Raw genomic sequence first — 27,649 nt, forward strand, 5'->3', positions numbered from 1 at the left:
GGGGGGGACACTGAAGAAAGTGACATAATTAAACAGTCTCAGAATTCCCAGTCACACACACCTGCAGTATTCCCACAACCCCTCCCCTGGTTCATGAGAGTGTCAGCCTCAGAAGGTGTATCAGTATTACACGAATACTGTGTGTGTATGGGTGGTCTGCCTGGGACAGCTGAAGAGGGAGAGGTTCTGCTCAGAAGAAGGGTCCATTACCGTCCCTTTAATAGAGCTTTGCCTGCAAGCCCCTCCAGGAAACAAGGAGGGAGAGAGAACAAATAGATAAATAAATGAGAAGGGCACATAGTCCCTGTCAGGATGGAAAGGAGCAGATTTCACAGTGATTTACTCTGAGTGAGGGATGTCTGCTACGGTTAAGTGACTGATTCCTATGTGATGCACCAAAGGTACCTTAATTCCCCTCCTAGAAGAGAAGGTTCCCAAGGTGTCTCTCCATACTCCAGATATTCAGGGAGACAATGAGGGACCCTGGACAGTCCTTCAGGGTGAAATCCTCAAAGAAGGATGGGGGGTGACTGTCCTGAGCCAGGTGGTGGGAAGGTGGAAGAATGGCTTCTTAATTGGCTATTGGCCCCTCCTGAAGTCATTCCTTTCTATAAATCCGTACTCCACTCATCTTGCAAGGTCATTTTCCTTAAGCACAGATCTGACCATATCATTCCCCTGCTCAATACCCTCTAAGGGTGCCTTCTGCCACGAAACCTACATATGGGGTCATGAAGAATCAGAGATGGCTGGAGAACAAGAAATTACCTTCAAGGCCTTTCCTTATCCAACCAGAAACTAGTACCTCCTCTCCTTACCCATCACCTTGTTTGTGTTTTTAATGCTGTCTTCTCTGGCCTGATCCTGAGCTCCTGGAGGACATGGGGCTATTGTCATGTTCATCTTTGTAATTCTAGAACCTGGGCAAACATGCCATCATGAAATCAACATACAATATTGATGAACTTCTCCAGGCAACCAAATTTTGACATAATTTTCCATAAGCCCTCATGACTAACAGTGTCAAAGGCCTTGGTCAGATCTACAAATGTTGTGTACAGACCTCCGTTCTGCTCCTGGCATTTCTCCTGGAGTTGTCAGGCAGCAAACACCATATTGACTGTTCCTCAGCCCTTTCTGAAGCCACATTGACTCTCAGGTATGTGACCATCTTCCAGGTGAAGGATCAGCCTATTAAGGAGGATTCTAGCAAGAATCTTGTCAGCAATGACTAAGAGAGAGATCCCTATGTGATTGTTGCGGGACAGTCTATTCCCTTTACCCTTATAGTGATGGACAATGAAAGCATCTTTGAACTCCTGGGGGATAACCTCCTCTTACCATATAACCTGGAAAATTTCAGTCAGCTTTGCCAGAGCCAGCTCAGTGTTTGGGAGGCTCCAAAGAAAGGTTTGGGAGAGAAGAAGTATTAGATTGACTATCAAATTGAAGGTCTACAGAGCCGTTGGGCTGACCTCATTGTTATATGCTTGTGAAACATGGACAGTCTACCAGTACCATGCCAGGAAACTGAATCACTTCCATTTGAACTGTCTTAGGAAGATTCTGAGGATCACCTGGCAGAATAAGGTACCAGATACTGAAGTCTTTGCTCAAGCTGAACTGCCAAATACTCAAACTATGCTTCAGAGAGTGCAGCTCTAGTGGGCTGACCACGTTGTTTGAATGCAAAATATACGCTTGCCAAAAAGACTATTTTATGGAGAACTTGCATGGGGCAGGAAATCACATGGTGGCCAGAAGAAACAATACAAGGGCACTCTCAAGGTCTCTCTCAAGAACTTTGGATTTGACTGTGTGACATGGGAGACACTGGCACAGGATCACTCAGCATGGTGTGCCCACATCAGAAAGGGTGCTGTGCTCTATGAGAAAAGCAGAATTGATACAGCACAAAGTAAACTCAGGATGCGCAAATTTGGGATATCAACCCCAAATATTCACATGGACTATCTGTGCCCAACCTGTGGTAGAGCATTCCAAGCTCATATTGGTCTGATCAGCCACAGTCAGACACACTGAAACTTCACTTTACAATGGTGATGTCATTTTGGTCCTCTTAGAAGACAAAGGACAACAGCCAACCACCAACCATAGTTAATGGCAACAGTAGGTGCTTAATAAATACATGCTTGTTCATTGAAAGGAGTAAAGCCTGGAGCTCTAGATTTTTTAATAGGCCAACGTTAAGGCAAGAAACAAGAGAAATTAGATGTCCTAATGAAAGGAGGCACATTTGACCCAAGAAGTATCCCTGAACTGTAATAGAATGAAATCAATGGTTAGAGCATGGGCCTGAATGAACATGCCTTAACTAAAAAGCAGCATGACAGGTACCAGTAGGGTAATATAGGTTAAAAAGGTGTATTCATGTGCGGGAATTCTGGAACCAAAGTCAGTCAGCAGTTGGTTGACAAGCATTTATTAAACTCTTACTGTGTGCCAGGCACTGGGCTAAATGCTCCTTAGCTTTAAGATTTGCAAAGTACTTTAGACATTGTTTTGTGATAGAAAGTTCAAGGCATAGTTTCTGGGTAATTAATCATTTTATGACCATGCTAGCATGTAATTAATAAGAGGGGCCAATGACACACAGAAGTAGAAAGAAAGACAATCCTTGCCCACAAAGAACTTACAGTCAACACATAAAAAGGGGCTGAAAAGAGGTAGAGGGGGCAGTGTTATGAAGTCTGGGGGAGCCTGGCCTGGAGTCTCATCAGAAAGGAAGGGACCCCTGGACTGGGTGCCCTCCTTGTACAGAGCTCCTGGGAGCCACTCTCCCATTAGGGGGAGGGGTTGTGAAATAGAGGATACTTCTCTAGGAACTTTGTGGGGCATGGTGGACGAGTCCAAATGAGTGGAGCCTGGAAAGAAATGAAAAAGGATCAGAGAGGGAAGAGACTGTTTTTGGGCTGGGGGATGAATGGAGAAGGGGGCAGAAACCAAACCAAACAGATTTGGCCACCCAAGCATCAATATAGACCAACTGGATAGAAAGAAAATAACTCAGGAAATAGCTCACAAGCCTGGCATGGAGGCCCAATATTGCTGTGATGAGGTAATTCAATTTTCCAGACTTTGGCTGCAGCTCTGTCTCCCCAAAGCAGAGCAGCCAACAACAGCTTGACTTGCCTTAATGACAATTTCATCCTTCAAAAGATGGAAGAACCAACAGAGGGTAAATTCTACTTTGGTTCTAATTCTCATCAACAGGAAGGAACTGAGGACTTCACTGGGAATATTGATAACTGTGTGGTGAAGGGAATATGTCATCTCGGAAACTGGGGCAGAGCAGAGCAATTGAGGTCTAGACCAACATGTGATGGTGCTTTGGGATCCTAGAGACTAGAACTCTACGGGTGAAATTAGCTAAGGAAAAACAAGAAACTCTCAAGGTGGTTCAAAGACAGAAGATACAAAGGGAAACAATTCTGGCTTGAGATTTAATTACTGAGTTATTCATGAATTTTCTTTCTGTCCAGTTGGTCTATATTGATACTCTGGTGGCCAAATCTGTCTGGTTTCATTTCTGCCACCACTGATGTTCCAAGAAGAGAAAAAACTTTAGAAACCTAAAGGCACTGATCTATACACCTAGAGAATTCATCAAATAATTTAGATTTCCATACACACATATACACAGGTTCCCCCCAGCCCCTCATTATAATAGGTCCACCTCTCATTATAATACTCATTCTCTCTCATTACTTGTTAATCATTCAGAGTCCATTGCCACCCTCAGGAACACTCACTCTTCCAAGGTAAGCATTGAGTGGGTTCCAGGAGGGGTGTGGCTTTTGAGAGTGTCACTGGTTCCTCTTATTAATTACATGCTAGAATGGTCAATAAAATGTTTAATTACCCAGGAACTACGCCTCTTGAACTTTTTGTACGTCACAAAATAACATCTAAAGTGCTTTGCATATCTTAAAATGCTGCATAAAGGTAAGCCATCATTATTACAGATGAGGAAACTGAGGTCCCCAGAAGCCTCTGTTCTGGATTTGAGTTCAGCTAAGCAGAGAATTCATTTGACTCTATTCTTTTTTGTCATCTTTATTCAGAGGAACTGAAACAAACAAAAAACCTTAAAATGTGTTCAAAATATATAAAACTCAACAAGTATGAAAGAAGTATAAATAAGTAAAATGTAAAATTATGTTTTTGTAAGTTTGTAGTATTTATACTTCTGGAGTTATCAAGGCCTAAAGCTGCACTAAGAATTTTGGGACAAAAATATAAATCTGTTTGTCTCTCTGGTCCTCAGTTTACTCTACTGTAAAAATCAGGGGTTGGATGACATGACCACTAAGGTCCCTTACAGCCCCTAGTCTTTTGAATGAAATCTAAGGTTAGAAGTCCCTTCAGCTTGGGTATCTCCCCCCGCCCCTACAGTTTATAGCTTCTTTCATTGTAGATGGTTTTTAGAGTTGCTGTGCCTGAAAAAAAATATCCTTCCCCTGGTACTGTGCCTTCTGGCACTGCTTCTCCCCTAGGGCCCCGTGGTTCTGAGCAGTTCCCCCTGGTGCCAAGCTCTCCATGCCCTCTGGGGCCGAGCTCATCAAGGCTTCTGGGGCGGAGCCATTTGTGATGAGGCAGCTTGCTCCTGGGGCACACCTCAAGTTCATCGCTGGGCCCCTACTTCATAGCCTTCCAGTCTGGTTGGGTATATGCGAGATCCTGCTCCATTAACCCAGTATGCCCTTCACAGCATGGTAAGACATCAAAGCATTGCCATAAATAACCATGACCCAGAAGAGAAGAGATCCACAGACCTCTCAGAGGCTGGCATCTAATTAGCAAAGCACCACAAGGTTCCTGCAGAAGGAGAAGGGGAAAGGGATGAGGATGAGCACTTATTAAGTGCCTACTGTGTGCTGAATGCTTTGCAGATATGACCTCATTTGACCCTCACCCAAGCCTCCTAGGTGGGTGCTGACTCCAAGTCCAACACTCTCTGCACTGCACCACCAGCCGTGAAAAGGGCAGGCTCAGATTTCTCTCCCAGACCGGGATGGGAATGGACCAAAAAAACTAGCCCACTGCAGAGGAAGACTCCAAGAGTATTTACTCCTCAGGGCATTGTTTCTCAGGTTCAATATCTTCTGTTGAACTCTTCTATAGGGATGGAAACTGACCACTTGCTGACTTGTGGCCCTGGGTATGACAGGTAAAGGTGTCTGAGCTGGTGTGGCCCTTGGGAGAACAGTCGTCTTGGACTTCTCTCTGCTTTCCTTACATTGATGAAATAATGCTCAGTCATCAGTGCCTGGGAGGAACCTTAATAGGACTACAGTATTTGAAGCTGGGAGTCAATCTTTGTTCAGCCATTTTCAGTGGTGTCTGACTCTTCATGACCTCATTTGGGACTTTCTTGGCAAAGATACTAGAGAGATTTGTCATTTTCTCCTCCAACTTATTTTACAGATGAGGAAACTGAGGCAAGCAGAGTGAAGCCCTGGGTTGCAAAGCTAGTACATATCTGAGACCAGATTTGAACTCAAGAAAATGAGTCTTCCTGACTCTAGGCCTGGTGTATGGGTTAAAAAGGTATATTCATGTGCAGAAATCCTGGAGCCAAAGGCAACCAGCTACTTTATCTACTTCACCACCAAATCAATCTAGATCTTGTCTAGTTTAGCCCACTCATGACATGAAGGAAAACTAAGTCTTATAAAGGGGAACAGGCGCCTTGCCCATAGTCACACAGTTAATATTGGTCAGCTGAAATTTTGGTCATCTTTGGAAATGTAACCACATGACCAAGGAAGGCTGTAAGTGCCATATGTACCATCTGGGTGATGGAACAGACTGGGAGAACTGGCCAGAGCCAACAGGAACAAGGCTTCATGAGCAGCACCTTGTAGAGGAGGGTGGAGGAGACAACAATTACGCTTCTGGCATTATGCCTCATCAAGCAATCTGTGATGGAATGTGATGCTTGATCTTGTGCACCATGATAGAAAAGGATGTCAAGAGGCTGGAAAGTGCCTAGCAACCAGCATGAAGAGCCATGCTTGGAGTTGATGATCTGAGAGCAGCAGTCAGAGGAGCTGGGGTACTTATCCTGGGGAAGACAATGAAGACATCATGGTTCTTGTCTCAGATGTTCTGACAGTGCCTAGAGCATGGCAAGGACTTAATAAATCCTTAAGGAATCCCTCAATTTTAAAACTTCCATACTTGAAGAACTGTAGGATGGCAAGGGGCTTGCTCTGACTGGCTGCAGAGAACAGACCCAGTAGGGAGGGGAGTTTAAGAGAGGCAAATTAGCCTCAATGTCAGGGGAAAATCCCAGTCATTAGCGATATTCCAAACTTGGAATGGACTGCCTTAAAAAGTAGTAAGCCCCAACCCCACTGCATCACTAGAGGCCCTTAGCTGTAGACCAGATGACCAATCATTGAGAATGTTGGACAGGAAATTTCTGTACTGGTGGAAGAATGAAATACCTTCAGCACCTTCCCAACTCAGAGATTCTCTGATTTAATGTGGAAGAGAGCTGCTGCTTCCCCATCTTCAAGTGGTAATTCTGGATAATGTTCTAGCCCATTCCATCCCATCCTGTTCGATTCAATTCTATTGAATTCTGTCAAACAATGGTGTTGTTTATTCTATCCAACAGCATTTATTAAGCACCCGCTGTGTGCTCGTTCTGGTAACAGAAAGGCAGAATTAAAAGTTGTTCTGGTCAGCCAGGTAAGAACCCACCATCTTTTGTTGTTCCTGAATGTATCACATGACTTGAATTCTTTCTGCCTCATAAAACACATTCTGTTCTTTCTCTCGCTAGATCCTTACCACGGCCCTGAGAGGGAGCCAGCAAAAGGATTAATGTCTCTCTCTGTTTTATAGCTGAGGAAACAAACCTTTGGGAAGTCTCAGTGCCTGATTCCAGGCTACATGGGTAATAAGTAGTGACAGATGTCATGTTGTATCCCCAAGATCAGTAAATGTCACTACTTCCTTGTTTTCTCTCTCTAGGGTCATAACCAAGGCAGGCTAGCCACAGCCCTGCAACAGAGAACCAAATGGAGAGGTCTCTGTCTCTGCCAGTGCTTGCCATCATCTGACAATTCAGAGACTCTACACCAGAGCTCAGGTCTGAGTTATAAGAATAAAAGTCCTTGACCCTTGCTTTCAACTTAGCCTCTCCAGCAGTAGTCTTGCACTGGTATCTGGGGGTCTCATAATCCCCACTGTGGGGTGGCCTCTGGCTTCCCTCCACTCCTCTGCATCAGCCTTATGCCAGTAGTCTAGAACCAGGATCTCTATCTCTCCTTCCCCTTGCATAGAGTGAGCCAAAGTTTTGATTTTGTCCTCACAGGGCAGTGTCCAGTCCTCTTTCTTAACTGAGAGTGCCTTTGCTACCCCTTGCTCCATGGACACACATTCCTCTCAACAGCTCCATCTTCTTCCTAAATTCTCAAACAGCCTTCTTTTGCCCAAGCCCTGGGCCACCCTATCCCTCCAAATGTGTCAAGGACAGCCCAGGACTATTGCAGCATCATCTCAGTGGAACAGTGAGATAACCCAGGTACCATTTTATCTCTAGGCACCAGGGACAGGTTTAGAGGAAAGGACTTTGTATGCACACCCGTGTTTGGAGGTAGGCATCCATCAGCTTGTGTGAGCCCCACCAGGCTAGGATGGCTTGGGAGAACATGAGGACCTTATCTCTCCACCTCAAAGCATCTGCAGACACTCTGTGAGAACCTTCCTTAGGGTATGATCATTTTTTAAAATGAAGGAGAAACAGGAATAGAAGCGTTTATTTCTAAAAATTAGTTGTTCTATTTCAGTTGTATTCCTCATCTCCGCCAAGTTTTGAGACTCAGATGTCCCAAAATAGAGCAATTGTTAAGTGTCTAAATTTGTCTAAGGAACAATGTTCATAATCTAGAGGTGGGACCTGGCATTTTGGGGAAGTGACGGAATTTGGAAGGAAGATTTATAAAAACCTAGTTTTGAGGAAGGGGTCTCCTACTGAATCTCCTTGAAGCTCGGCCCATGTCCTGAGATGCCCTTTTGCCTCCTTCCTCTCTGCCTGTTCCAGGACTGTCCATCCTTTCAGGACCAGGCCAGGTGTCAGTCCTGGAAAGCCCTTCTTATCCAGCCTGCTCTCACTAGCGCATTGTGAACTCTTTGATCACTTCCAGACTCCCAGCTATGAGATTCATAGCTGTTGTTGTGTGTCTGTCCTTTGTTCTTGAAGAGAAGCCTTGAAGAGGGCCATGACATCAAGATGATGACGTGACTTGCAGCTGACTTTGATTTGAGTGATGGAGGGCTGTGCAAGGTCACCAGCCTTCCTTTCTTCTCCTGAGCCATCTGGGTTCAGTGGCCTGATATTCATCAGGATGACTGGAGATGGCCCAGGATGCAATGGGAGACCCTGACCCTTTCAGGCCTAGGTCTTATAGCATTGTCCCTTTGAGTGAGATACCCATTCATTGAATAGGCCTCTTTAAGTTACTCAAGGGATGATCCCTTTTAATAAAAAAAAAAAAAGCGGAAAAAAAAATCAAACTGGGACAGGAAGACCCTCAGGTTCCTGGGCAAAAGAGAAACAGTTACTATTTAGTAATTACTAAATGAGATTCATAGACCTATGGAACCAAAGAACCCCCAAAGGGAAGAGTCATCAAGTCCCCTCCCCAAGCCTGCACAGGAGCCCTTGTCTATCTGCTAAGCGCGTGTTGGCATAAGCTACTTTGGCTGGAGTATTTTGAACATGTGGAGGAGAGAAGATATGGGAGCTTGGTCTAGTGAAGTAGTAAGAAGAAAGGAAGGGATCAATATGGGATTTGTTGAAGGAGAATCAATAGATTTTGTAGAAGATTCGAAGCTAAGTGCCTGGAAGGGAGGTGGGGCTATAAACAGGAAGAGACAAGTGGAGAGGAGAGGAAAGTTGTAGGGAATCATTGGTTAGTGACATTTTGAATATGAAGAAAGCTATATACAGGATAAACAGGAGACAATTAACAGAGGGAAGTCATTAGAAATAAGAGGGATTAGGGAGGGCTTTCCATAGAAGATGGGGTTTAGTCCGATGTGAGGTGATAAGGGTCTGAACCAGGGTGGTGGTAGTACGAGAGGAGAGAAGAGGGTATATTTGAGAGGTGTTGCAAAAGTGGAATGGATAAACCTAACAGATTAGATATGGGCACTGAGAGACTGTGAGTTGAGGATGACTCCTAAGTTCTGAGCCAGGGGACTGGGAGGAGGGTGTTGCCTTCAACAATCATAGGGAAGGTAGAAAGGGAGAGGAATTATATGGAAAGATAAAGAGTTCTCCTTTGGGCATGTTGAATTTAAGATGTCTACCGAATGTCCAATTTGAGATGTCTGAAAGGCAGACTAGAGGTCAGCAGAGTGGCTAGTGCAGGATAGGTTGATTTGAGAAATATGAACAGAAAGATGATTATTCCATGGGAGCTGAAAAGATCAACAAGTGAAGTAGTATAATGGGAAAAGAGAAGAAAGTCAAGGCTGGAGCTCTGGAGACACCTTTGGTGAGAGTATGTGACCTGGATAAAGATCCAACAAAGGAGACTGAGAAGGAGCTGCTGATAGACAGGAGGAGAGCCAGGAGACAGAGGGGTCCTGAAGACCTATAGAGAAGAGTGTATCAAGGAGAAGAAGGTCATCAACATTAATAAAGACTGCAGAGAGGTCAATGAAATGAGGATTGAGAAAAGGTCATTGGACTTGGTGATTAAATAATCATTGCTTCTTTTGGGGATAATGGTGGAATGATGAAGTTTGAAGCCAGATTGTAAAGATTAAGCAGAAAAGAGGGAGAGGAGAGAAAATGGAGGCACCTAGTGTATATGGCCTTCTCAAGAAGTGTAGGTGCAAAAGGCAGAAGAAATCTAGAGCACTAGTTGGCAGGGATAGAAGGATCAAGTGAGGGATTTTTGAGGATGGGGAAGACATGATATATTTATAGGTAATAAGGAAGGAACCAGGAGATAGGGAAAAGTCTGGTGAAAGAGTGAGAGTGACAGAAGGGGTAATATATTGGAACAGATGAGGATCACTTGAACAAGTAGAGAGGTTGGCCTGTGCAAGGAGTTAGGCCACTTTTCCATGTGAGAGGGATGAAGGAGGAGCTAGTGGCAGAAGGCATCTGGATAGTAGGATATGAGGAAAAGGGAGAAGAGGGAGCTCATGGCCTCAATTTTTTCTGTAAAGCATGGGTCAAGGTTTTTAGGTGAGAGGGTAGGAGTAGGAGGAGCCATGGGAAGTTTGAAGAGAGATGAAAAGGTTTGTAAGAGCCATTAAGGAGAGTTGGAGAGTGAACTGGTAAGGGTGGTATCAGATTATTGAACAACAGTGAGAGCCCAGCTGACGTTGTAGAACACAAATTTGTAGTGGATGTAGTCACAATGGTTGTGAGATTTTTCTCAGCTGCGCATGTGTAAGAGTGATGAATGGTGGGAGTGATCCAAGACGTTTCTATTGAACATACATATATGTATGTATGTATCTATGTACATATATATATACAAACATATGTACATATGCATGTATGTATTAATGTCACCAGAATTTTGCCCAAGACTTTACTCCCTCTCCCTCCCGGGGAAACATTCTACATAATAGATAATACTTTTTTTTTTAAGAAAATAAAGAGGAAGAATCAAAAAAATCAGCAAAACCAATCAATACATTAAAAAAAACAGAACAAACCTATGACACTGGTGGCCCTCCGCCCCCTGTGAAGGAGCCTGGTGAGGTGTTTTCTCTCAACATGTCTTTGGGGCCAGGCATGTTCTTTGTGATTATGCAGCATTCACTGCTTTGTGGTTACTTTTCGTTTACGTTGTTGAGATCACTGTGTATGTGGTTTTCTTGCCTCTGCTTACTTTATTTTGTTTCAGTTCATGTAAATCTTCTCATGCATCTCTGTATTTGTCATACTGGTCATTTCTCTCACCATGGTTATACTCGATTACATTCCTGGACGTTAACAGTGTTTCAGGCGCTGAACCACGTACTTTTCAGGGGCAGTTAGAGGAAGTGGCGGCTTCCCCAAGAGGATGCCATCGAGCCTGGCTTCTCACAGAACCTCCAGAACCAGCTGCTCCCATCTCTTGTCGTCATGGCCAATTTGATGGATGCAAAGCAAAATCTCACAGTCACTTGAATGCTCATTTCTCTTATTTTGAAAGATTTGAAATATTTTTCATAGTTGTTTGTTTGTAATTTTTCTTTTGAAAATTGTTTATTCAAATACTTTTATGGCTTAAATATGTAAGAATGGCTTTTGGTTGTATATATGTGTGTTAATTATCTATTGATTTTGGATATCTCTGGGAATTTTCGTGGACAGAGCTGAACTCAGTTTTCTAAGTCATTTGTCTTAATTGCTTCATTTTCCTCTCTTCTCTCTTCCCCATGAACGTGAAGTGGAAAATCAAATAACTAATAAAGGATGCTTTAGAGTTCTCTGCAAAGTAGAAAGGGTTTATTGGAACTCACCAGTCAAGTAGAGAAATGAGATACCAGTACAGATAGATGACTGTAATGCAGAATGCATGCAAAGCTCCTCAGAGGTACAGAGCGCCAAGCTCTGTGAGGTCCATGGTGGGGGAAGACTGGTTCACACAGGGATCCACAAGCCTTTCTAGGTGAGTTGGCATTTGAGTTGTTCTTTAAAAGGGCTGGAGGTGGGTATTTAACCTGGGATAGCACTGGTATGGGAAATGTCAGGTCAGCATCTTCTCTAGAATTTATGTCCAGAGTGTTACCCAGAGCACTGAGAGGTAGGGCAAGTGACTTTTTCAGCATCGCATAGCCAGGGTGTATCAGAAGCAGAACTGGAACTCAGCTCTCCCTCTCTACAGGCAGCACTCTAGCCATGGTACCATGCCTTTACAAGATGTAGAGCAGTTCCAAAAAGGAGGAGGAAGTTTCTTTCAGATATTCCAGACTGGGTAGCAGATGTGAGCAAGGACACTTGCTTACTTGAAGAATCTGTGATTTCATTTGTGTGGGCAGTTCTTCCAACACAGATCACAGACTGTCCAGGTACTACTATTGCTACTGCTACTGCTACTGCTGCTGCTGCTGCTGGCACTGCTATTACTACTTTCAGTGGTTTTTCAGTCACGCCACACTCTTTGTGACCTCATTTGAGGTTTCCTTGGCAAAAATGCTGGAGCGGTTGACCATTTTCTTCTCCATCTCATTTTACAGATGAGGAAACTGAGGCAAACAGGATTAAATGGCTTGCGCAGGGTCACACAGCTAACAAGTGTCTGAAGGTGGATATGAACTCACAAAGATGAGTCCTCCTGACTCCAGGCCTGGTACTCTACCCATTATGCTACCTAACTGCCTTGTACACGTTACTCACTGAATTTTATAAGGTACCCTAGCTAAGAATGACAAATTCACTTCTCTATACCCACCTTGGGATAAAAGTCTCCACACTTAGCCTAGCTGGTCCTTGGATGAGGGACCCATAATCTGTCATAGAGTTGTACTTAAAAGTCTCTCCAGCTGGTGAGGACCTGTCATAGTGTGTCCTCTGAGGATCCTGAACTTTTAGAGCCAGAGATGCCACTCTGCCACAAGGAAACTTCCAAGCAGGGTCCTTCCATCCCCTTCCCCACGTCCCATTAGTCTTTTTAATTCTTCCATGACATTTTTCGCACCCATCTATTTGTCACTGTTTGAATGTCCACCACTCTACTTCAGGCCTTTCTTATCCATTGCCCAGATGGTTTCATAATCTGAGTCATAGAATTGAAATGTGGAAGTGGTCTCAATGGCCATCAAATCTAACCCATGCATGGAAAGAATCCCCATGTCATAACAAATACTTTCATGTGGAAGTACTTGCAATGACTCCTTAGTGATTATGGAAAATCTTGTAAATCCCTCAGTTTGACATTTAAAGTCCTATACAAGTTAGCTCCAGACTTAGCCAAATTTCATGTCTCCCCTTTACACTCTCTGTTTCAGACAATGAACTACTTGGCTGTTTCTTGAACTCAAGATTCTATTTTCTACCTCTGAATCTTTACATAGACAGGAAACTATGCCTGGGATGCCCTCCCACCTCCCTCCTACTTCTTAGACTCAAGGCTTATATGAAGCCTTTACTGGTACCCTTGGGTGTAGTACCTTACTTTCTCAAGTGAGAGAGGCCAAAGACTTGTAGGTTACATGAAAGGCCCACACCTATACAATCCAGATACCTCAGAAGGTGCTAGGCAGTGAACACTGAGTAATAGCATGCATCTTGGTTATATCTTAATGTAGAAAATGACTTGTTAGTAATCTGAGCTTCATTCCTGAATTGACTGTCTGTGTGCGGTGAGACCAGTGACTTGTTAGATCCAGGATCAAAATTAGGACAAAGCTGGAGGAAACAATAAAAATCATGAAAAAAGATATGACCTACACGTACTACCATTCTAACTGGAATTATTTGTGGAAATTATTGATGACAAAAATTAGGATTTGGATGGAAGAAAACATGTATCAATGACAACATGCAGAAATTCTTTTATTAAAAATCATGTAGAAATATTAACCAATCAGTCATATACAAGTACCTACTATGTGCCTGGCTGGCACTGTAGCAAGCTAATTTAACAAATATAAATCAAATGACACAAGACTAGAAAAGTCTTAATCACCTGACACTTGGCTTATGTTAACTTAATTCCCTCCTCTTTCCTTTCCAGTTTCCTTTTATATACTATCTTACTTCATTAAGATGTGTGCACCTTGAAGGCAGGGAGTGTCTTTCTAATTCCATCACTATTCCTAGTGCTTGGCACAAAGTGATTAATAAATATGTCTTGACTTGACAATTGCCAGGTAGAGAGCTATGGTGAGCATAGCAAGGCTGGTTTGAGATATAAGCTTATTTGTCAAATCTTCTAGAAAAGGAAGGTAGATGATGATAAGCAATATCCTGCCATGAGTCAGTGAGCAGCAGTGAAAGGTAAAAGTAGTTTAAAGAAAACTTGGCAAGAGATTAAAATAAAGTCATTCTCAGAGTATTTTAGATAAAATTGGAAGCAGGACAACAAAGAGAAGAAAATGGAAAAGATCTGCAGAGACTTAGCAGAACCTCTCTTCACCATCAAGGACAGCAGGCTTACCACACTTGGATTTAAACATCACTCTACTTAATTTGTTTTTAGAAGATGTAGAAAGATACAGAAGAGAATAAAAAATCTAGACAAGAGATCCAGGATGAAGTCAACAAGCTATGAGGCCACTGAATCTTTGATTTAGAAGACACGGGGGAAAGGGAGCAGGATGGTACTGTGAAGGGGGCTGCTTATGGAGTCAGAGGACCTGCCTCTGATGATTACTGCCCACGTGAGCCTAGACAAGTGACTTAGCCTCCCTTGGCCTTGGATTCTCCCTCAGTAAAATGAAGGATTTGGACAAGTGCTTCTAGGATTTTTGAAGCTTGAACTCAGTAATACTCCACCAAAAAATAAAAAAGATGCTTGGTCTTTATATCAGGGAAGGAGACATCCACCACCACCAAACCCTAATCCTGGTTTTCCACCTATGCACATTTTCATGAGAATAATATACAAACAGCAAAGTCACCACTGGAGAGGGTTCTAGCAGGAAGCAGAAAGGCTTGACATCTCACATCTTACCATCACACAATTGATGGAAAGATGGAGAGAATACTAGGTCTCATTGGGCTTATGCATTGTTGGATATATATATATGTTTAAATATATATGTATGTATACAAAAGGAAATAACATTTAATTTGACAACACATTGAAGATTCATCAATAACAGGAAATTGCCCATGTATAAATTAAAATTATTCAAGATTTCTTAAAACAGGAGTAAAGAGAACCTACTTCAGCAGTTCTCTGGTCATTGGTATCAGCCGGGGTGCAAAGCAGGGTGATGGATGTCTGTCAGAGGTGTTTGCCACCACAACAGAGGAGACCAAGGACAGAGTCTGAATGGAGGATCGTCTATGGAGGAGTAGCTATGCTGATTCTCTTTTTCATGGATGACACTGCGTTGGTTACACCAAGCTTCAGAACAATGAAGAGACTCCTGGGCATGTCTTGTATGGATATGGTATCTCCCCATTAGAATGTCAGCTTTTTGAGGAGAGAGGTCATATTTTTGCCTTTCTTTGTTTCCCCAGGGCTCAACACAGTACCTGGCATATAGTACACACTTCATAAACGTTTGTAATGACTGACTGGACATGATTTATAACCACTCAGGAGAGTTTGGGACTAAAAAACCAAGTAGATCAAAAATGCCTAACTCTCTAGACTTTTGTAAGAGATAACCTGCAGAGCTTGTGCATTTATTCTCTTTCTCTCTGTCTCTGTCTCTATCTCTTTGTTTCTCTGTGTCTCCCTCTCTTGGTGCCTCCCTCTCTCCCTTTGCCTTCTTCTTTCTCGCCCTCTTTTTCCCTCCTTCCCTCTCTCTGTTTCTATGACTGCTTCTGTCTGTCTTTTTCATTTCTGTTTCTCTCTGTCTCTCTTTGTTTGTCTCTTCCTCTGTCTATCTACTTTTCTTTCTGTGTCTCTCTCTCAGTCTATCTATCTTCACCAGACACTGAAAATGACCTTGAGTTTGAACCAGAATTAAACAGAAAGAGAATAACCTGAATTGTTTTTGGAAATTGCAAAGCTCTTTTAAATACTCCAAATGTCTCCTTGAAATAAAAGCTCACGTTCTCAATGCCAAGATTCTCCCAGGGTGGTTGAATGACTGTGAGTCATAGAATACTACAGCCTCCAAGGAATTAAAAATGAGTGTCTCACAGAGGTCAAAGAAGGGGGTGTATGCTGGGTATGAGCAGGCTGCAGCATATAACAAAGACAAATCTACAAAGGGAAAGCAGAATCAGTCAATCAGGTAATGCATAATGAAGGATGTTATCTAAGAAATGTGAGAAAGATGAGCTGGCCATGTGGCAATATTGAGAGCTTAGCTATGGCAGCCCATGGGTTCCCCTGGGTGCCCCTTATCATGTTAGGTGGCCCTCCTGTGATGGGAGGACATGGACAAGGGTCTTACATGATGGGATGTGATCTGCATCACTGGAGAGGATAACCACATATCACTGAGATCACAGGCCCGTTGGAGCACTGGATTGACTGCTTAAGTGTTTCACCCTTTCGCAGCATAATGGACACTGTTGGAGGGCAGGCATGCCTTTTCATCTTGTCTTCATCTCTCCTTCAAATGATAGGATGTCTGGAACAAAGTAAGTGCTCAATTATTATATGGTGAGTCTAATTTAGTGGAAGAATAAAATCTGAAATCTTTCCAAACCCTAAAATGCTGAAGAAAAGATGTCATTTTTATTAAAAGCCATGGTGGTAAGTCAACTTACATTTTACACTACATCCTGTCAGTGATGTTGGGATGGCACCAATGGATATCCCCATTTCTGAGGTGAGGAAACTGATCTCAAGAGAATTGTTTCATCCAAAGTCATAAGAGCTAGAGCAGGCAGTGTGGTTCAGAGAACAGAGTACTGAACTTGGAATCAGGAGCCTCTGGATTCTAATCCTACCTCAGACCCTTCCTAGCGGTGTGGCCTTGGGAGAATTACCAACCTCCCTGGGCCACACTTTCTTTATCTACACCAATCATCAGCTCAGGCAACAATAACGTGCCTGGAACCAGCTTTTGGTCTTCTCGTCTACTGGTGCCTTTCCATCTATTGAGAAGTCAGAATGGGTTCTCAGTCATCTCCACTGAGCCATTCTGATGCAGCTAAGGCTGTCCAGGCATAACCCTATGGCTACTCTTACCAAAGACCCTTGAGGAAAGGGATCCAAAGGAGTTTTGGAAGAAAAATAAAAGTAGACTGGATGCTGTGGGAGGCTCTCACTGGCATGGGGCAACAGAGCACCGAAACCCAACCCTAGAGAGCAGGAGTGACCATTCATTGGCACAGGGACCCCATGGTGTTCCAACTTCCACTGTTTCCATTGAAATGCTTGTAATGCTGTTGTCTGTAAATATTGTCCTTCCTCTCCTGGGAAAGAGAATCCTGGAGTCAAAGGGCTCAGAGAAAGTTTAGAACACAGAACAGGAGAATATTTCAGAACACGGAGTAGGCAAATACCTTGGAACCTATAATGTCAGAGCTGGAGGAGAACTTTAGAACCTAGAATATCTGGGCTGTGTTTGTGTCTGGGAGGGTGGGTGCTTAGAACAAAGGACAGAGAAGGTCAGAGCTAAGTGGGACTTACAAACTACTAAGAACATACAAGGTGCTTCAAATCCAAGCGTTCACAGCTTCCACTGTTCTTGGATGCCGTTAAGCACTGAAACCTTTATGGTTATAGAGGAGACAGCATATGGCTTCTGAGACAGAGAACCTGGGTCCAAATCATGTGACCTTGGAGAAGTCACCCATCCTCTCTGAGAGGTTCTGATTCTGCATCCCAAACAAGCGTGGCACCCATGGACCACTCTGGTCCTTGCTAACCTTAAGTTCTAAGGTCTACCAATAATCAGATCAGCCATTGAAGTACTTGTCACAGTACAGAGCAGGCCCTGGGTTGGAGTAAAAAATGAATGAAAATTCAGCAAAGTCTAGAAGGTGACTCACCAAATCACTGTTTCGTTTTGCTCGGGCTATTTCTGGGAGAAAAACATGAACTTCAACAATTCTCTGGTCCCACGCCTGGAGCCTTATGGTCTGTCTTGGGCACTGTGACTTTGGAAGGACATTGATAAGGTGGAGAGGGTCTGCAGGGTCTGACCAGGGTGGGGAAGGGTCTGGAGCTTATTCCATATCAGGGTCATTTGAAGAGATTGGAAATGTTTAAGTTGGAGAAGAGAGACCTGGAGATTGGTGGGAAAGAAGGTGAATGAGAGAATGACCTTGTAGAAGAAGACTGCTTAGTCTTGTTTGCTTGGGGGTGGGGGTGGGGGCAGAATCAGGCACAATGGAGAGAAGGTACAGAAAGGCCCACTGAGGCAGGATGTCTGGAGGCCCATCCCAGAGTGGCAGGAGCTGTCCTAGGAGGCAATGGCTCTTCCTTCCAGCTAGTTGGACGACCCCTGTTAGGGGCATTATGTGAGGATTTGCAGGTCAGAGATGAGACTCCTGAGACCCTTTCTAATTCTGACCTTCCTCCAGTCAGGACCTGCAGGGGATGATATACCAGTGCCAGTGAGTCCCTGCCCACAGCCTCCTGGTCATCTCGTTCACTCTGCCCTGTGCCATCCCACCAGTTGCCTGGCCCTTAGGTGGGGACCTCTAAGCCTGCCTCCGCCACCCCCCCTGCTCTCCTGCTCCCCTCTATGATTTGTCTTCTTTCCCAGAATATAAGTTCTTTCAGGGTAAGTGTAATTTTGTTTTCTTATTATATCCTTAGGGCTTAACACATAGTAAGTGCTTGCTCTCTCTCTCTCTCTCTCTCTCTCTCTCTCTCTCTCTCTCTCTCTCTCTCTCTCTCTCTCTCTCTCTCTCTCTCGGTAGTTTGGTGGCTCAGTGGATAGAGTGATAGAGCATTGGGCCTGCAGTCAAGAAAACTTGAGTTCAAATCCAACGTCAGTCACTTATAGGCTGCATGACCCTGGACAAGTCACTTAACCCTATGTTTCCTCATCTGTAAAATGAACTGGAGAAGGAAATGGCCAACCACTCTAGTATCTTTGCCAAAAAACCCAAATGGGGTCAAGGAAAGTCAGACATGACTGAAACAACCGACAAACAGTAATCTCTCTATCCCATTGGGACTGACCAATGACAGTAGATAGGACTGGGAGAACTGACTGAGGCAGAGGCTTGCCCAGGCCTCCTTCCAAGGAAGGAGCTGCCTTGCAATGAGAAGAGGCCTAGGGCTCTATCACTCAGGAACTGTATGACCTTGGACAAATCACCACCTCACTGAGCCTCAGCGTTCTGAGGTATAAAATGAAGGCAGCCCGGTGGAGTCTAGACAGGACTCTGGGTCATCAGAAAGACCTGAGATCAAATCTTGCCTCAGACATTTATCAGCTCTGTGACCTTGGGCTTATCATCTCCCAGCCTCAGTCTTTTTCACTGGATGATAATACCATTTAGCTCCCAGGATTGTATGAGGATCAGATGAGTTAATGTATATTAAAGTTCTATTGAGACAGTGGTTATCATCCTCCTCATTGGTCTCTGAGGTCCTTTCTGTCTCTACATTTGGTGAGTCTATGACACTGATTCTTTTGAAGAAGTAATTTTAAACTGAAAATCTGAAATCTGGTCTGTCCCTCACCCAAGGCGCTCAGTTCTATAGCGTCAAAGATGCTGAGGTTTAAGCAAAACCTTAGAACTAGAATCACTTCCACGGAGTTTACTCAAGGACATAATTCAACGTTCTCCAAGCAGTTTTCTTCCATGTCATTAATTCCCTGGAGATCAATGCCACTGTCCAGACATGGGGAGAACCCCTCCATCTGACAGAGATTGGAGAGAGTTTGGGGAACAGAGTCTTCTCTTTGCCTGAAGTGTCCAGCATCCTTCTGCCTATATAGAGACTAAAGTGCTAATCATCCTTTCAGGCCCAGTTCAAGTCCTGGTCCCTCTCAGAGGCCTTCCCTGACCAACAGCCCTTCTTCATTTCCTCTAGCACACTGCTCTAGCCACTCCCCTATCACCTATCATTGTTTACCTGTTCACTCATTCATTCATTCATTCATTCATTCATTCATTCATTCATTCATTCATTCATTCATTCATTCTTTTGCCATGTGGGACTCACCAGTGTTGGCCCAGCCCTTGGTGGAGTGTAATACTCCTTTCCTGGAATATGGTGAGGTGGTTTCTGGCCATGTGTAATTGAGGAGCCCTTCTCCCCAAATCAGAGCACTCACAGGTATCCTTCAACGTTTCTTGTCAGCTTGATGCTTTGTGATGAAAAGCCCTTTCACTTATCTGCTCAGCTGAAACGAAGTATGCCTTTACAAGGTCTGAGCACACAATCTGTCTTTCTTCTCTGATGGCTTTTAAGAAGAAGTAACTGCTGGGAATGAATATCCTGAGATGGGAGCACCTGGGTGACAGGTGAGACTGGGTGATTCATCAAAACTCCCAGAGTTCCCATCAATAACTGGAGTCCTGGCGCTGGTGACAACTCTAGCTGAGTCCTGTGAGGAGACCACACAGCAGCCCCCAGGAGGGATCTTCTTGACCAAGTCCATCACAGAACCATCCCATATAAGCAAGGCAGTGATCCAACTCAATCATCAACCATGCCACCCCTATCCATGAACGTGGTGGGGATTGCACAAAAAGAGATAAGGGTGCAGAAATGGCGAAGATTTTTTTTAACAATCCCTTTAAGTTTGAGTCGACTATCTCTAGGAACTGGTGGGAGTGCAGGAGTGACGGCGGACCTCTCGGTTTGGATGTGGTGCTTTGGACCTTGCTCTATTTTCTTGGTAAATATTCCTTTGTAAAATCTACTTGATGTTAACTGATATTGGAGAGATATTAACTGCCTATGATAATGAGAAGTAGGACAACGGAGGTTCGTGAATACGTTCGCTGCAAGAAGGGATTGTTTCATTCTTTGTACTTCTACCCTCAGAGCTTAACACAGCACCTGACACATAACAACGTTTATGAAATCTTGTTGGTTGATTTATGAACTAAAATATTAGAAATACTAGCCCCTCAGGATTGCCTCGAGAATCTTGAGGGAAAGAAATAGTCATGTGATTCTGGACACCCAAATGATTGGTCTAGCTGGACTTGGGAGAGTAAGCCCAGGTGGGTGCTACACATGTATTCATTCATAGACCCTAACTCTAATTTGAGGTCCCCCTTATGTCTAAGCCCTGCGATAGATACAAAGGCAAAGTCAGACCCTGTCTCATGGATCTTTTAATGCGTCAGGGGGTCACAGGTCATAGACTACTTGCTTCAATACTGAAATTTCTACTGCCCAGATCACAGCTGGTCCAGGAGGGAGCAGATGATTTTAGGTAGCCATGGACCTCAATACCTGTCACTTGGTTACCTTCCTGCTGGTAGTGAATCGCTGCATTTAACCAGAATGGTCCCTGAATGAAAGGCAAACCCTTCATCCCAGGGCTGGCCTGTAAGCCCTTCCCACTGGGTGGGACCTGAGAGTGCTTCTGCTCTTCTGGCACAGCGCAAGAGAGCCCAGGGGCCCATGGGCATCGCAAGGTGACAGAGAAGGATGCTAGTGAAGGGGCACATGAGGAGGATTCTTAGACCACAACTCAAAACATGAGGCTGTAAAAGCAGCATCCAATGCTGTAGCATCAGATGAAGGAGAGAAATCACTTCCAGTGGCGAGGGGGGACGATGACAGGGTGTATCAGCAGAGGTTTAATGAAAGAGGTGGAAGGCCATGCTAGAGGGAATGGAACCCAGGCATGGGACACTGGCCAAATGCATGGAGATGGGAAAGAATCCACTGTGTGGAGGGGAAGCTGAGTAGGCTGTAGCACAGAACAAATAAGATCCAGGAGTACCAGGCTGTGGGGGCCCTGGATGGCAGGATCGGGAGTATCATCGTTATTCATCTGTAGGTTCTGTCCACTAGACCTCTAAGTGGGTTAGAAGAATTCGATTTGGGAGGGCCATTAGAGACTGTCTTGGACAAAGGTCTCATTGTGTAGGTGGAGACAAAAACTCAGAAAGAGGGAGTCACTCATGGTTAAGAGGGTTGAGGCAGGAATCAAACCACAGTGTCCTCCCCTAGCCGATCTCAGTGCTGCAGTTGTGAGCAAATCTGTGTTTTGTCTCCTCCTGTTGTTTGGTAGCTTCAGTTGTATTTGACTTTTCAGGGCCTCATTTGGGGTTCTCTTGGCAAAGACACTGGAGTGTTTTACCATTTCCTTCTCCAGATCATTTTACAGATAAGAAAACTGAAGAAAACAGAGTGAAGTGACTTGCCCAGGGTCACACAGCTAGTGAGTGTCTGAGGCTGGATTTGAACTCATGAAGATGAGTCTTCCTCACTTTAGGTCTAGAGTTTTATGTGCTATGGAGTCACCTAGTCACCCTCATTGTCTTTCTCCTTAGACTTCAAACTCCACAAGAATGGGGACCATGACTTTCTTGTCACCCCACAGCCAGAGCAGCACCCTCATGAGGCGCAGCACCCCAATAAATGTTTATTGAGTTGGAGAGAGGGAAATGAAATACATCCAGACTTCCCAGACACTGAACTGTGATGATTTAAACCCAGGCCCAGCTGGTGCCCCACGTATGAAATATGGGCTGGTCTGTCAAAAAAGAATTTGTAAACAAAACTTGAAACTTAACCTAATTAAGGAACTTGGCAAAACCCCTCTTCACACTCAATTAAAGCAGGACTATCAATCATTCATTTCCCCTCATTAAAGTGTGTCCTCTAAGAACACAGGAGACCACCCTCTCCTAACCCAGGTGGCATTATTTATGTAAAAGAGATGAGAGGAATAACTTATGTTAGAACAGATTCTTAAGCAATCAAATGAGCTACGGATGAGCCCAACAGGGGTAGGGAGCCTGTGGTCTGGAGGCTGTACCACACTTGAGGACCTAGAGGGCCTCATGTGGCCTTGAGGCCGCAGCTCCCCTCCACCCCCCAGATCATTTCCGCACAGACCATTGCTAGACCATGGCCCTCCCCATTTCGTAATGGTGAGGTTGATTTTTGAACTCGAGCGCAAGACCTTACATGGAATTTCATCTTATTACTTGTAACCCACTAGGCTGCCCTGTGGAGATCCTTCTAGAGCCTGGCTCTGGCATCCACCATGTCAGCAGATTCTCCCCATGAGTCATCGATAAAAGTGTTAAGCAGCAGAGACTCCAGCAACAGTGGAGGCACTCCACTGGAGACCTCTCCCCATATTGTTATTGAACCATTGGCAAGTCCTCTTTGAGAATGAATACATTGGAGAGTATTCTTGTCTACTCCTTGACCATCTACCTTCTCCATAAGAATAGTCTGAGCTCCTGTATCTAAGGTTGTATGTAGGGGGTGTCACCATTGGAGAATGGAGGCAGAAAAGGATCTGGTTGGGTGACACTGGAATCCATGAGAAGCCAAGTTATTTAGATGTCAGACTGTAGTGAAGGGCTGCTGGGAGAATGTGGAGGAGACTCAGGCTAAGAAGGTATGGATGAGGTGTTGTCTGCCATGGGAGGAGCTGTCCAGAAAGGTTTGGATTCAAATTCTTTCCCTAATACATAAGAGCTATGTGACAATAGGCAAACTACTTAACCACAGCCACACTCAGTTTCTCCATCTGTAAAGGGTAGATAATGATATACACCCATAGCACCTTCCTCATTTTGAATCAAATGAGATAAAACATGCAAATTGTTTTTGCAAAATTAAAAACCATATAAAATGTCTATTCTTGTATTATTCCTCATAATAATGAGGGACTGAAGATTGTGTTGCTGATTGACAGCAGATGGAGATGATCTTTTTGTCCTCAAAGTGCAGCATTTGGCCACTGTGGATCCCTCAAAGGCTCTAGTTCTCCCCAGATTTTGTGTGGTATCCATAATCTATTCAGAACCATCACCTGAGTCCCCAACGCAACTTCTGCACCAGACCATACAGAGGACAGACAGATAAAAATGAAAGGGTATTTGATTAAGGTGGAACTGCAAGGTAAATATGGAGAAATGGAATATCAGGTAGCCAGCGTTTTTGATACCCATATGCCAAATGGATGCTGCTCCGCATACCACCACAGCCAGGAATCGGTAATCCACTATCCATCCAGAAAGATAAGCGTGAATGACTCCCTGTGCCCCAGGCTATGTGAGTATGTTTCAAATCAATGACTGTTGGGAAAAGGATAGGAGGTCCAATGGTGTTGGAGTCTTAAGCATCTGATAGGAACTAGGCAATGGGAATGAAAGCTGGGGAAGGTGTGTGTGTGTGTGTGTGTGAAGGAGAGAGAAAGACAGAGAGACAGAGACAGAGATAGAGACAGAGACAGGGGCAGAAAACAGAGACAGAGAGACACAGAGAGACAGACAAAGATAGAGTGACAGAGACAAAGACGGAGAAAAAACAGACAAAGAGTGACACAGAGAGAAAGAGATAGAAAGAGAGAGAGAGAGAGAGAGAGAGAGAGAGAGAGAGAGAGAGAGAGAGAGAGGGAGAGAGGGAGAGAGGGAGAGAGGGAGAGAGGGAGAGAGGGAGAGAGGGAGAGAGGGAGAGAGGGAGAGAGGGAGAGACAGACAGTAACAGTGGCAGAGACAGAGGAACTCGCCCTGACTATTCCTGCTCATCTCCAACCATGGGCTGCCCCAACCATCTGCCCTGTTCATCCTACAGAAATGTCCATATACTTCCAGGCACATTCTCATGCTTTGTCTTGCCTCCTCCAGGGAATGTAGGCTGATCTACAGACCCACAGCATAAGCCAGAACAACCTCTGAGAAGAGGGTGTGGGTTTTCTTGAGTTCAGAGAGATCCCTTCCAGCTCCCAGCTCATTGTAGAGCTGCCTTCTTTGCTGGCTTTTCTTCCCAAACATTCCTCTCATTGAGCAGTGGGCAGGACATCAGTGGGCAGATGGAGTCACTGATGAGTTATGTAACTCTGGGTCCATGTCTCTTCTGAATACACAACTCATGAGTCAGTCTGATGAAGAGGAAGGCCTGAGGTTTGGGGAGGCCAGCAGAGAATGCGACAGGCCCTTTGCTGGTTTTTAAAACTTGAATTAAGATCAATTTCAAATGATTCTGATTGTTCAGGGGAAGAAAATGGTGGTAACTCAAAGGTTGTGTGGGAAACTCTGCTCTGTTCAGATGGAGGTTGGCTTTGAATCAGAGGACCAAAGGTCATATCCCAACTCTGCCTCTTCCTACCTGTGTGACAATGGGCAAGTCTGTTCTTTAGGCCTGAATTTCAGACTAGATGACCCCTGATGTCACCTTTCCAACTATAATAAGAGAAGCATAGTTGATGGGCTACAGAATTTGGTCAGTTAGAATAGAGCTAGGAAGATCTGGGTTCCAATTCTACCTCTGATATTTCCTGTTTGTAAAGAGCCCCCTTAAGGGCAGTATGGTATGGGGGAGATGTGGAATTTAGATCCAGGATATCTAGCTGGAGTCACTCCTCAGTCCCTCTGTGATGTTGTTCATTTCAAGCCATCTCAGCTGCACCTCACTTTCCTCTTCTATAGAATTAGGAAATTAGACTTCATGGCCACCAAGCTCTTTGATGGATTTGTCCTTCTGGGGGTCTAAGATCCCACCCATCTCTTAAAGTTCATGGTCCAAAATCAAGCATGGATTCCTAAACTGCTGGAGGTGGAAGGGATGGCAGTACCAAGAACAAAGAGAACAGGATCCCAGAATTGTGGAGTGGCTGCCCCATTCAGTCATTAGCTGGAGAGAAATGCCTTCTGTGCTACTTCCCATATTCAACAAGGAGACCACTCCAGGAAGGGAGAACCCTTTTCACTCTTGGATATGGGGTAGGGTCAGGGACTGTAACCTGTGATTTTCCTGACATGGGGAAGTCGAGGTAAGGAAAGTCCCTCTGCTAATGTAGGCCAGCATCTTTGTTTCAACTTAAAGTCTTAAAGAGTTATCCAGGGCATGGAGAAGCTCCCAGCTTGCCTGGGTCCCCTAGTCAGTCACTTGGGCATACATTGAACCTGAATCACTCTCCAAGTAATCTTCCCCCACTCCTCCTTGTTCTTTTTTGTGCAAACATGAAAAGTCTATTCAACCTTCCACAATAGAGACTCTCCCTTATCTGAAAGCAGCGATCATGTCTTCTCCCAGTTTTCTCTTCTTCAGGGTAAATATCCCCAGTTCCTTCAAAGAATTCTCCCATCACATCAACTCAAGATGCTTTCTTATCCTGGCTGCCTTCTGGATACCCTCCATCATATGAAAGTCCTTCCTGATCCCTAGGGCACAGAGTTGAAGACAATACTCCTCGTGACCTCTCACTAGGCAAAGGATGGTGGGACTTTCACCTCCCTAGGGAGCAGGTCTCCCCTAGTCCATGCTGAAGACTGACTTTTCTGGATGCCATGTTATGCTGCTGATTCATTGACTCTGTGGTGCACTAAAAACTCACATCTTTTCAGATTAACTACTGACCAGCCATGCAGTATCATCTTATTCTTTGAACCCGGATATGGTGGATGAGGGTGGGCAGAGAACCCAGAAAACACTATCAAAGCAGGAAGGAACGAAGAGGTCATCCCTTTGCATCAATTTTGTAGACTTCACATGTGTTTCATATACTTATGTGTTACATGTTACATATTCTTAATGTCACATATAAATCTGTCTCTCTGTCTCTCTCTGTCTCTGCCTCTCTCTCTCTGTCTCTCTCTCTCTCTCTTTCTCTCTCTCTCTTTCTCTCTCTCTCTCTCCAATGTAATGAAAACTCCCTGAGACAGAATTGTGGGGTTTCTGTTTGTTTGTTGGATCCTTAGTGCCTGCAAAGTGAAAACCACAGAGTAGATGATTGATGAGTATCTGATGATCAGAATGGCCCTAGTCATAGGATGAGCAGAACCTTTTTCCCCAGAGAGTTCCCAGGCTTTATTCATTAGCTACCTGCTACTGAGGCATCTGGGTGGTTCAATGCCCAGCTCTCTGCCTAGAACCAGGAAGATCTAGGTTCTAATCCTGCCTCAGACAGTGCTCTGGAAGCCTGGGCAAGTCACTTAACCACTGTCTGCCACAATTGGATGATAACAGTATAAACTGCCTCTCATTGTGGTGGGGGATGAAGTAAGATAGTATATGAAGCTCTTTGCTAACCTTAAAGGGCTGTGCAAACATTGCTGTTATTGAGTTCTAGCCAGACTCTGGGGGAAAGGATCATGGATTTCAGGGGAGAAGCAACCTCAGAAGCATCAGCTCCAACCCACTCATTTTACATACAGAAGAAACTGAGGCCCAGAGAATTTAAATGATCCCGTAATAAATGACAATGGTAGGATTTGAATCTAGGTCTGCAGACTCCCAATCCAATACTTTTTTTTTTTACTGTTCTCATTATAAAGGAGGAAACTGAGTCAAGAGATTTGTTGGAGGTTCACAGACAGTGAGTTTTACAGCCACAACTAGGGCCCTGGGCTTTCCTGGCTCCGAGTGCAGTCTCATTTCCCTCTGTTGACTCTGTCTAGGTTTAGGGGAAAAAAATCCAGACATTGTCTGGATTTGTTTATTTGGAATTAGAACTGAGCGTGTTGGAAAGAGGGAAGAGGCCGGATGGCACAGGCTTTCTGACAGTCTCCTCCATGGCCTGTCACTTTCTGCAGGAAAGAACAGAGCCCTGAGGGGCACAGAGGGGGTAGGGGGAGGAAGATCCAGACTTAACAGACTGTCTTGGGCAAAGTGTTCCCTTCAATGCCGTTGGTAGTTCTAGCCTACACCGACTGGACTGTTGTTTTCTGGCATTATTTCCACCCACCTGGTGTGTAAATATGAACCTTGCCATCCGCCCACCTGGTGTGTGAGTGGGAACCTTGCCATCAGAGCCAGGATCGTCTGAGAAGCACTGACTTAGCTGAAGTCTCTTATAAAACTCGTTAATCTTCTGTGGTGTCAAGGAAGGCAAGGCGATAGAAAAGCTATAGCTATTCTTGAAGCCAATGTACCACCAAGCTGTGGAAAAGTTTACACGTATTTCTATTCAATTCCAC

The sequence above is a fragment of the Notamacropus eugenii genome, chromosome 1 (assembly GCF_028372415.1).
Source record: "Notamacropus eugenii isolate mMacEug1 chromosome 1, mMacEug1.pri_v2, whole genome shotgun sequence".
Classification (NCBI taxonomy): Eukaryota; Metazoa; Chordata; class Mammalia; order Diprotodontia; family Macropodidae; genus Notamacropus; species Notamacropus eugenii.